Source organism: Muscardinus avellanarius (assembly GCF_963383645.1).
Source record: "Muscardinus avellanarius genome assembly, chromosome: 15".
In the NCBI taxonomy this organism is placed as follows: Eukaryota; Metazoa; Chordata; class Mammalia; order Rodentia; family Gliridae; genus Muscardinus; species Muscardinus avellanarius.
Window position 1 is genome coordinate 6,196,204 of NC_137801.1, and position 12,909 is coordinate 6,209,112.

A 12,909-nucleotide genomic window follows, 5' to 3' on the forward strand; every position below is an offset into this window, starting at 1 on the left:
CCATGCCTGCTAAGCACGTGTGCACAGGGCCCCATGCCTGCTAAGCACGTGTGCACAGGGCCCCATGCCTGCTAAGCACGCACTCCACTGCTGAGCAACACTCCCAGCCCTCTTCCCTTCCTTCATGTGTGCCTTTGAGCACAAAACTGCTCATTTGGAGGAAGGCCAATTTAGCTATTACTAATTAGTGTTTTAGTCACCTGTTTTACCTGCATACTTGCCCCTCAACAATTATTTCTGTAGGAGCAGCCAACATGCTTTTTTCTTCCTTCCTTCTTTCCTTCCTTCCTTTCCCTCTCTCCCTTTATTTTTATTTTAATTTTTTGCAGTACTGAGGGTGGAACCCAGGGGCCTTCTACCTTCAAGCTACACCCTCAGCCCTGTTTTTATTCTTTATTTTGAAACAGGGTCTCACTGAGTTGCGGAGGGCCTCACTAAGTAGCTGAGGCCGGCCTCTCTTTTCCTTTTACTGGGGATAAACTCAGGGGCAGCCTACCTCTAAGCTACACTTCAGCCCTATTTTTTTTAAACAAGGTCTAAGTTGCGGAGGATCTTACTAAGTTGCTAAGGCTGGCCTCAAACCTGCAATTCTCCTATCTCAGCCTCCCAAGTCCTGGGATTACAGGTATGCAGCCCATGCCTGGCCAACATGGTCTTATTCATTAAGTGTAAGGCAAATCATGCCAGCCCTCTGCTTGGAGGGAAGGTGGGCTCAAGACAAGGGGCCCTGGGTCAGTCCCCACCAGCTCTCCAGTGTCCCGTCTCTCCCTTTCTGCCTGTGGAGGTACCTGAAGTCTTTCTCCTGAAGTCTACCAGGCTCCTGGCCCAGGGCCTTTGCACATCTTCGCTTTGTGAGACTCCTCCCTCTGACTCAGTTGCTCCCTCTCTTCCTTCTAGACTCAGTTCAAACACCACCTCCTCCAAGAAGCCTTGCCTGAAGCCTCCAGTGCTGCTGTCCCTCGCCTCGGCCCAGGCTTTCTTGAGTCTGCCACCGTTTTCTGTCCTCCGGTAGGACTCATAAAATCATTCTACCAGTGAGCGTGCTTACAATACACCTTCCCCTGCTAGGATCTAAGTTCCCGGACACCAGGGACCTCCAGACTGGTCACTGTTGCATGTTGGTTTGGAGACAGTCCCAAGAATATGGTAGGTATTTAGCAAATATTAGTTGAGTTCATGGGATTGCAGTAGAGCAGCTGGTAGACCGGGTGCATGATGGCACGGCACTTCAGAAGTGAAGGAGGCCTCCAGAAACCTAAGAGCCCAAAGCAGCCACAGCCTTTAGGGCTGACTGAGGCCCACCAGGACAGGAGCGCTGGCGGACGTCGTAATATTGGGCTTCCAGGTATGGGAAATCCCAGGCCTCACCTATTGTGCATCCCGTGTGTAAAGTAGAAAAGTGCAAACAGATTAGCTGGGGGTCTTGTTAAGTCTTGTAGGAACCGGCTGCACTTTTCCACCAAGCTCTCACGTGCTGCTGCTGGTCCAGAGACTGCGCTTTGAGTGGCAAGAGGCAACGGGCCTGGGATAACTTCGTCCACATGGTGTCCTGTCAACCCCGTTTTGAAATTGGAGTTGGACTCGGGCTCCCAAGACAGAGGGAGGAAGATGTGACTTCTCCGTGTCTGATGGGGTAAGGTGACCCAGTTCAGTCACCGCGGCTTCTCCCAACTAGTGCGTGAATTCCTCTTCAAACATCTTTCCCAGAATACTGTGCAATCGGAGAAGAACCATCCTGGGAATAACCCATGGGGCCTTAGCTTGTCTCAAACCAACGGCTTTTCTTTGTATTGGATTCATATGTCTACTCTGCTTCTCTCTCTCTCTCTCTCTCTCTCTCTGTGATTACTATTTGGCCTTTAGCTATAAGTCTTTAATATAACTTAAAAAGAATGTCAGGAAAAGACTTTTATATGTTTGCTATTTATGCATCCTAATACTAATTGTACAAAAAATTAGAACCTTGTTGGATTTCTCTATACTTTTTTTACACTTTAGTGTTTTGTTTTGTTTTGTTTTGTTTGTTTTTTGCAGGTCTGGGAATGAAACCCAAGGTCATTCAACCTCTGAGCTATGCCCCTTGCCCTGTTTTTTATTCTTTCTTTCTGTCTTTATTTATTTACAGCATTTATTTATTTAATTTTTTTATACATTTATTTTTTTTTCAGAAAAAATCTATCTTAACATGAAATATGAACTCTAAATACCCAAAACAATCTCAAAAAAGAACACAGCTAGAAGATGTACATTTTCTGATTTCAAACTTTATAAAGCTACAATAATCGAAACAGTGTAGTACTGCTATAAAGGCAGATATATAAACCAGTGGAGTAAAATAAAAAGCCTAGAAATAAATTCTTCCATATATGGTCAAGTTATTTTTTGACAAGGTTTCCAAAGACATTTGGTGAAGGAAATAATAATCTTTTCACTAAATATTGTTGAAAAATAATTACATGAAAAAGAATAAAATTGGACCCTTACCTAACACCATATACAAATATTAACTCAAAATAGATAAACGACCTAAATGTAAATCTTAAGACTATAAACTTTTAGAAGAAAACCTGGGTGGTAAAACTTCACGACATCGAAATTGGCAGTGATTTCTTGGATATGATTCCAAAGGCACAGGCAACAAAAAAATAAACAAACAAACTTCATAAAAAAATTAAAAAATATTGTACATCCAAAGGCAATGTAAACGGAATTAAAAGTTACTGATAGAATGGGATAAAATATTTACAAATGCTATATCTAAAGGTATATTAATAGTCCAAATAGAAATCCTAAAAATTAACAACAATAAAAGCAAACAATACAATTTAGAAATAGATAAAAAACTAAAATAATGAATCTCCAAAGATTTTTATATGACCAATAAACACATGAATATCACTCATCATTATCATAATATAACTAATCATTAAGGAAATACAAATAAAAACTATAGTGAAATACTACTTCACATTTGTTAGGATGACTACTTAACATGAATTACCTTCCTCCAGCCCATTACCTTGAGTTTGTTACTCTCTTTACTTGTAAAAGTGTGTTTCTTGTAAGCAGCAGATTGATGGATTCTGGTTTTTAATCCATTTTGCCACTTTATAATTTTTTATTGGGGAATTGAGGCCATTTACATTCAGTGTGATTATTGAGAGATAACTTTTAATTCCTAACATGTTAATATTTTATTTCTGTTTGAAATACTGTTTATTCTTCTTTGCTTAGTTGTCTGCTGGATGGAAAATCTTGTTTCTCTGGTTCTGGTATGTATCACCTATTTCTTCTTTGTAGTTCATCCCTTTGAGTATTTTCTCTAGTTCTGGTTTTGAAGACATAAATTCCTTCAGTTTCTGTTTGTCATGGAAGCTTCTTATTTCCCCATCTAATTTGATAGATAGTTTTGCTGGGTAGGAAATTTTTGGCTGGAAGTTGTTTTCTTTCAGAGTTTGGAATATATTACTCCAAGCCCTTCTGGCTCTCATGACTTGGTTTGGGAAGTCTGGAGTGATTCTAATTGGTTTGCCTCTGAATGTCACTTGGCCCTTTGTTTTTGTTGCCTTTAAGATTCTCTGCTTGGCTTCTACATTTGTCATTTTGACAATTATGTGGGATGGGCAACCTTTTCTCTGATCCTGTCTAAAGGGAGTTCTATAAGTTTCCTGGATCTGTGTATCGACCTTTTGCTCTATGTTTGGAAATTTTTCTGCTATTATTTCTTTGAAGAGATTATTGATCCCTTTGGTTTCACCTTCTTTTCCCTCCTCTATTCCGATTATTCTTGGGTTAGCTCTCTTAAAATGGGCCCATATTTCTTCAATGTCAGATTCCTGCTGTCTGATTTTTTTCTAAGTTATAAATTATACATTCGTTTTTGGAGTGATCATCTTCTAGGAGCGAGATTCTATTCTCCATGTGGTCTAATCGATTGTTTATAGTTTTTTTTTAATTTTATTTTTATTGGTGCATTGTAATGATACATCACATTGGAATATAAGACTTGAGAGGATATACAAGCACACATCATCCAATTAGCCCTCATCCAGCCCCCATCCCATTCCCTCCCCCTCCCTCGATCCCATGCTTGTTTAGTGATTAACTTTGATACATATGTTTATGTACCTCCTGCTTTTTAAAGAGGCTTCATCCTCCCCTATTCCATACCCTCTGATTAGTCACCTTAATTGCTTCACTATAGGGCCCTTTCTATAGCTCGACCACTTCCTGTTGCCCGTTTCCTCCTAGTTATTGCTGATTAGGGGAAGCATCTGGTTTTAATTTTCTGCGATATTTCTCTGTGCATGCCACGTTAAATACCGATCCCACTCTTGATGGCTCCAGTTGTGGCCTGGCTACCCGGTGGACTGATCAGACCTCACTGGCTCAAGCAGCAGCCTTGCCTCATGGGAGGCCCCAGTTCTGGCCTCGCTGGCCCCAACACTGGCCTAACCCCTCAGCTGTCTCCGATCCCGGCCTCGGAGGCCCCAGCACCGGCCTTGCATCACGGCAGGCTCCAATGTTAGCCGATGGCCCCGGCACCGGCCTGACCCCTAGGCAGGCTCCGATCCCGGCCTCAGAGGCCTCAATAATGGCCTTGCCTCGTGGAAGGCTCCGATGCCGGCCGTTGGCCCCAGCACCGGCCTAACCCCTCGGCAGGCTCCGATCCCAGCCTCGGAGGCCCCAGCACCAGCCTTGCCTCACGGCAGGCTCTGATACTGGCCTCGCTGGCCCCGGCACCGGCCTAACCCCTCGGCAGGCTCCAATCCCAGCCCTGGAGGCCCCAGCACCAGCCTTGCCTCATGGCAGGCTCCGATCCCAGCCACGCTGGCCCCGGTACCAGCCTGACCCCTTGCAGGCTCCAATCCCGGCCTCGGAGGCCCCAGCACTGGCCTTGCCTCATGGCAGGCTCCGATACCGGCCTTGTTGGCCCCAGCACCGGCCTAACCCCTCGGCAGGCTCCGATCCCGGCCTCAGAGGCCTCAATAGCGGCTTTGCCTCACGGAAGGCTCCGATGCCAGCCAGTTGCCCCAGCACCGGCCTAACCCCTCGGCAGGCTTTGATCCCGGCCTCGGAGGCCTGATTGTTTATAGTTTGAATTGATGCTTTTACTTCAATGATTGCATCTTTTATTTCTTTTAGACTCTCTAAATTCTTTTTGAAAGTCCTATATTATTTCTACAGTTATATTCCTGATTTGATCTTCTGGAGATCTCTGAATTTCTGTGTTATCAGGTTCTGATAATATGGGGTTGTGGGCATTCATTGCTCTATTGTTGTTCCTCTTTCCCTTAATTTCAGAAGTTTGTGCCTTCTCTGGGTTCTTCCCTGGGTCACCATGACTTCACTTAGGGTGCTCTGGATCTCAAGTTTGTGGTAATCTCAGCCGCCACTACTCCTTTACTGGGTTGTATCTCAAAGTCTCAGACCCAGGGAGTTAATCGAGGCTGTGCGAGACCATGGGGTGCCGGCTGGGCATTTTCCCAAAGGGTGCTGCAACTAGGGTGTGGTATCTTTGCCACCACCACTCCTTCACTAGGCTGAACTGTAAAATCTCATACCCAGGGAGATTATCAAAGCTGCGCAAGTCCCTAGGGGTGCAGTGCTGGGATTTCTTCTTTATGGGCCGCAATTTCACTTATGGTTGTTGTGCGCGCTGATCTGGAGCTGTTGTGGGCATGGTGAACTCGCCATCGCTGCTGGCAATATGGCACCGCTGCCACACCCTTGACTGTGAGGCTGGCGTATTTCTTTTCTGGTTTTGAGCTCTGTTCTGAGTCCCTGGAAGGCGTGATGAGCTTGGCCACTAGGAGGGAATCCTCTCCTCTGTGCTGAAAGATGAGTAAGCTCTCCCATGCAATTCTATTAACATTTATGGAGTACCTGCTATATGCATGCCTGGTTTTATTTATTTACTTATTTTGTTGGTACTGGGGATTGAGCCCAGGGGCATTCTCCCTCTGAGTTATAACCCTAGTCATTATTTTATTTTATTTTTGGTTTGGAAACAGGGTCTTCTTAGGTTGCTGACAGCCTTGCTACCTTGCTGAGGCTGTCCTCGAACCTGCAACCCTCCTGCCTCAGCCTTCCAAGTACTGGGGTTACAGGTGCTCTGCGTGTAATGCCCTGCTGCACCACCACACCCATCACCTGCTTGGTTATACAGCTAGAGGTACATAGATAAATCCAACATCTCTGCTCTTTAAGAAGGCATGTTGGAGTTGTGATAGAACGTGAAGATGCCCATGAGAGAAGCATCCGTGCTTTGGGAGAAGCCCACTGTTTCCAGAGTGGAGCTGAGATTGAGTTCAGCAGGAGTGCTGCCATCTTGTTGGCTCATTGCTGAAAACGATGACTTCACACATGATGGGAGGAAGGGCAGGAGGCCTTCCACAGCGCACTGAGCTCTGCCTCCTGGATACTCCAAATCCTCACCCAGCTCCAGAGATGCCGCTAAATCTCTTTGGAGGCAGAGAGGGCAACGTGACCCCTTCTGCCTGGAGGCTTCCAAAATGAATCAGAAGGAACCTTACCCTTTGGGTTGAGCCTTGGGTTTGATCCAAACAGAGGGCCAGAAGTTTTCTAAATGGAGAAGAAGAAGAGTGCTCCAGGTAGAGGCTTTGGGGTTAAGGGCTGAGGATGCGGAACTGGAATAGACTATGGGAAAGAAGGAGCTTGAATTTCTCTGGGAGCCCAGGGAGAGCGTGTTTAGTTAAGGCACAAGCACCCCCCTGGACCACCTAGGGGCGGGGGTCTACAGATTCTAACGCTGGGTCACCAGCCAAGTAAGGGAGTGATTTGACTCAAGAAAGTAAATTATTGCAAGCTCTCTTTAAAGCTTGTTAGCAAAGCCTATTTACACACAGAGTGCTAATTAAACTTTTTTTTCTTTTTCATTAAAACAATCCCCACCCCTGTGTTGGCACTCATTTCTGTTATTCTAAGTACTTGAAAACAACAAATGGCATTTTCCTAATTACTCGAAGACAAATAATATTTATTAACACAAGTTGCCTTTGCTCAGCAACTCCAGTGGATTGAGGTTTTCTCCTATATGTGTTTAATTCCATAAGTGTGACTCAGAGCCCGAAGGCCCGAAGCTCCACCTCTTGGCAGGAAAAATACGTCAACTCAGCAGGCAAGTTGGTAAATCTTTAACAACTTGCTGTCTGAAAAAGAAAAAAAAATATGTGCACACGCATAAATAAGTTTAATATTTACTGATTGAAGGGATGTATTAACACATGATTAATAAGTTATATGCTGTGTCACATATTTCGTATAACTAATTGATTCTCCCAGAATGAGTTCATTGATTTTTTTGTTCCCCCCAGTGCTTGTATCCATAGCCAATCTGTCCGCAGTGCAACCATGATTTGGCAAAATAGGATGATGAGTAAGTGCATGGCTGTTATCCATCTCAAAAAAGAAGCGCTGGCGTCACTGACAGAGGAGAGCTAGTCCAATCAATGCTGCTGATACTGGTTTATGTTAATGAGCGATGATATTGGTTTATGCTAATGAGCGATGATATTGGTTTATGCTAATGAGTGATGATATTGGTTTATGTTAATGAGTGAGACCAAGGCAGATAGTGAAGATGTGTGCTGCGACTTCACGCATCTGCCAATGACACGAGGGATCTCTTTGAGGCATCATATAATAGTACGTAAACATCAGAAGAATAGTCCCTCAAAAATTCTTCCTGCTCGCCACGTAACAGCTACAGACACGATCCCTTTTCAAGTACAATTGGCATCATTAACATTTTCTCTGCCGCTTCCTTTGCTGTTTAGACTATCCACAAAGCCACAAATCAAGCCATGGTTTTTAGCATCTGCCAATTCCTCTGGTGTAAATATGCCTACCGTGGACAATGTCAAGCTACCAGGGTATTAAAATGGGAAGAGATGCACAGTAGTGGACCATTACATGGCATTCCTATACAGATACGAGAAACGACTTGTGGGATTCCTGAAAAGGCCACAGTAAGCTCTTTGGAAGCCGCCCCAGAATAGTACAGATTGTATTCATTTATCTAGAATTGTCCCTTGCACTTCAGGATCTAGGGTGTCACCCACAAAACCTTTGTTAAAACAACAATAGATGAATGGCTCTCAAGTAGCCTGTCTTTAAAATTAGCTTTGAAGAAATCAGCATGTCACCTATTCTTGAAAATTACCTCTAAAGGTCATCTAGAACAAGCTCATTCTCAAATGTCTAGGACCTGTGATTAGGTTTTCAGCAGTGATATGATGGCCCTTGTGGTATTTTTCTCTCTGTGTCCAAATGAAAAGAAAACACAGATGATGGAATCATGAATGCTGGAGCCAGGAACAGCCTTAATTAGCCAGACTTAGCTTCTCTTGTTTTATAAATGAGTTAACTTTAGCCCAGGGAGGCCACTTTACCTGTCCCAGAGAAGCAAAGCTAGCCCCCAAATCTAAATTTTCATTTGTAAAATAATTTTGAAGTGCTAAAGTTTTTCCACAATGTACTAAAGTGAGATTACTGTGGTAATTACAACCTTCTCTCTCTCTCCCCCGCCCGCCCCTCTCTTGCAGAACCCAGGGGCATTCTGCCTCAAGCTACACTCTCAGCCCTGTTTTTTATTCTTTACTTTGATACAGGGTCTCACTGAGTTGCAAAGGGCCTCACCAAGTACCTGAGGCTGTCTATGAACCGCAATCCTCCTATCTCAGCCTCCCAAAGCCTGGCTTACAACCTTCTCTTCCTTTGGGGATAAATGGGTCCCTTCCACAGCACTGTTTCTGACAAAGTACCTTGTGCTGTGGAAAAGACATTTCTGGCTACGGTTACGTGTTCACATCTCTTGAGTTTTTTTTTTCCCCCGTCCTGTTTTTATCTGCTCTATTACACCGTTGACCACAGTTCTTTTAAGGCACAGACCCATCCATCCCAAGAGTAATCATTTACAGGTTAATAGCAAGTGGACTGGACAAGTCTTGTGTTAAAGCCAGCCAGCCCTCGAGCAAATTGCAGAGTTAAGAATATATTTTATACCTTAACCTGAGACTGAAAATATCTCAGGTTCTCATGAACTGCAGGAGGCAGGAAATTCCTTTGGAAAATGGGCTGTTAGCCAGCTTCAATGGGCTGCGTGGACATTTATTTTTCTCTTTCTTCTTGCCTGTCTCCTATGGATTGGATACGGTTCGTTCCTAATGTCTCAGGTGTTGGAGGCTGGTCCTTAGGGTGCCAGTGCAGAGGCGGCGTCTTTAAGACGCAGGGCCTAGTGGAAGGTGGTTAGGTTATTACAGACCCTTCCCTTAGAAGTGACCAAGGTAGTTCTCTCGGTACCTCCATTAATTCTCCTAAGGGTGAGTTATTCAAGAAGAAACTTGACCTCTGAATCTCTCTCTGGGTTGCCGTCTCACCATGTAGTATAGTCTTGCAGGAACTCCTAAAGTCATGCTACCATTAGCCAGGAAGCCTTCATTGCAGGCCAAATCAATGGGCTGCTTAATCGTGGACTTTCAGACTCCAAAAATCTGGGCTAAGTAAACTTTTTTTCTTTATAAACTTCTATACTGCTGGGCACGGTGGTGGTACACACTTGTAATCCCAACATTTGGGAGGTTGAGACAGGAGAATAAAGAATAAAAAATAGGGCAAGGGGTGTAGCTCAGAGGTAGAATGCCCCTGGGTTCTATCCCCAAACCGGAAAAAAAAAAAAAAATTAACTTCTATGCCTCAGGTACCTTGTCATAACAACAGAAAATGAACTAATATACTTCCTTCCTTATTTTATAATACTGGACTACAATCTCTTGTCTGATACCTATGGGTCAGATATATGTGGATTCGTAATTTCTCAGATTTTCACAGGGTAATAGCTTATATGGTATATATTTTGAATCACTGCTAGTGGGAGATGGGGAAATTCTCCATAATCAATCATGTTTATATTTTCCAGCAAAACATAAATATTCATATAGAGTGGGACAAACCCTTTGCCAGCTCATTCACTTCAGGTCAGTTTTATCACTAAGACTTGTTTCATTTTTTGTGGCACTGTGGATGGAACCCAGGGGCATTCTACCTCTGAGCTACACCCCCAGCCCTATTTTATTCTTTTATTTTGAAACAGAGTCTCACTAATTTTCAGAGAGCCTCACTAAGTTGCTGAGGCTGACTGTGAACCTGTGATTCTCCTGTCTCAGCCTCCCAAGTTCTGGGATTTCAAGCGTGAGCCACCATGCCCAGTTACTAAGTGTTACTTTAAAAACTGGATTTTCAGGGTATTTATTTATTTATTTATTTGGTGGTACTGGGGTTCCTGGAAGCCCTTCTACCTCCGAGCTACACTCCCAGACCTATTTTTACATTTTTATTTGGAAACAGGGTCTCCTAAGCCAGCACGCGTGGCTGGCTTTGAACCTGCGCGATCCTCCTGTCTCTGCTGCCTCCCAAGCGCGGGGATTACAAGCGTGCGCCACCACGCCCGGCTTTTCAGGGTGTTTTAAACTTAAAATTTTCAGACAAGGGGGTACAGGCCTACCGTAGTATTATCAGCATTATCCTCTTGGTGCATTAAAAACGTGCACGTGTACGATGTTTTCTTGACCCACATACAATATTCATTTTGTTAATTTCTGGAAGCTCCTCATTTTTATAATAGTAACCTCAGAGAGGCATTAGCTATGTTTTACTCTGGTCTTGCTTTAGTTCTAGGCTCTTGCCCTGGGCACGTCAGATTTCTAAGGCATGATGCAGGAATAAACTCCTTTAATGGCCCATCAATCTGACGTCCCTTCCATACCACCAGTGGGCTCGGCAACTACTTATTTTATATTTATTTATTTACTCTTTATTTTTGAGGTACTGGGGATGGAACCCAGGGGCATTCTACCTCTGAGCTATACCCCCACCTCTATTTTATTCTTTTTATCTTGAAACAGGGAACCAATAAGTTGCAGAAGTTCTCACTAAATTCCTGAGGCTGTCCTCCAACCTGCAATCCTTCTGTCTCAGCCTCCCAAGTACTGGGATTAAAGTGTATGCACCACTAAGCCCAGCTCGGCAACTTTATACATACATACATATACATATATACATATACATATACATATACATATACATATATATATATATATATATATATAATTTGTGTGTGTGTGTGTGTGTGTGTGTGTGTGTGTGTGTTTTGCTGGGGATTGAACCCAGGGGAATTCTACCTCCAAGCTACATCTCCAGCTCTTTTTTATATTCTTTATTTTGAAACAGGGTTTCATTAAGTTGCTGAGGCCCTCACTAAGTAGCTGAGGCTGGCCGGGAACATGCAAGACTCCTGTGTCTGCCTCCTAGATGCTGGGATTCCAAGCATTCGCCACCATGGCGTGTATGTTTGTATTCTATCAGCCCTTTCATCCACTTGTATAAAACCACACAGCTTTGCAATTTTACTTTTTGAAGGAACTACAAGTTCTTATACCTTAAAAATTATATGAAACTATAAGAAACAAGAACAGAGAGAACGCAGAAGAATGCCATGCTTAATTTTGAGCTTGTAGCCGGGCGTGGTGGCGCACGCTTGTCATCCCACGCTTGGGAGGCAGAGACAGGAGGATGGCGCAGGTTCAAAGCCAGCCGCGCTGGCTTAAGAGACCCTGTTTCCAAATAAAATATAAAATAGCTCTGGGAGTGTAGCCTGGAGGTAGAAGGGTTCCATCCCCAGTACCACAAAAAAAATTTTTTTTGAACTTGTAGAACCTTGAATATTCATTCTGCTTACTGCTGGATTAGACACCGAGGGGAAAAAACACTACTTTATATTAAGCCCCTCACAGCCTCATGGAGACCAGCACTCCAGAACCCAAGCCTTGGCAGGTTATCTAAGATGTTCTTCAACCTGCAAGAACAAAAAGATGGTAACTGGAAAACTAGGTAAGAGGGATCAGAAACTTCCTTGTGTAGGAAAAGTTGCCCTAATATAAATATACACACAGGTCTTGAACTGTAGAAAGTTACAAATAAAGGAAACACTCAAAGACACAAATAAGGGAATAAAATCCTAAAGAAAGAGGCAAAGATATACACAGTTTTTAGATAGTAATTTATTGCTTGGGGGCACTAATAAAAGCTACCCAATAACACAGCTATTTTAGAAAGTCAAATTTCACATGCAGTGCTACTAACATACCAAAAGCCATACATAATGTCTGACCCAAGCTGCCACCTCATATAGCAATTCTTACATGGGGGCTTAAAAAGGGTGTTTGACTGGTCCACTGTCCTACAGCGTCAGGAGACAGCTTTGTCTCACATATTGAGTTTCCAGTGTCCCTCCCACTTCCTTCTTCTTCGATGCACAAAAGGTTTTTGTAACGTTTCTCTTGGTTTTATTGCCGGCAGCTACAGAAACCATGCCACATGCCTGGTGTAGAGTGTGATTTTATCTGACTGGTATCTTTGGAGCTTCTGGGTTTTTAAAATAAAGCGATGAGAATTTCCATAAGAGCTGCAAGTGAAAATCTGTCCTAACTCAAGCTCTTTAAAAAAAACCAGGGATGCCGAGGCGTGGTGGCGCACGCTTGTAATCCCAGCATTTGGGAGCCTGAGATAGTGGTTCGTAGACAGCCTCAGCTACTTAGCGTGGCCCTTCGGGACTCAGTGAGACCCTACTTCAAAAAATGAAAAGATTACAAAATAGGGCTGGGGGTGTAGCTCCAACCCCAGTACCAAAACACCACCACCACCACCACCACCAAAAAACAAAAACAAAAAACAAAAAACAAAAAAACAAAAAACAAACCACAGTGATGCCTACCATTGTTCGGTAGTGCAGACTTGGCTGGCTCCCCTCTTCAGACACTCCACGGGGTACCCCCTCCCCATTCCTACGGGAATACCACTGCAGTGTGTCCGGCGACCTCCAGGGTGGGT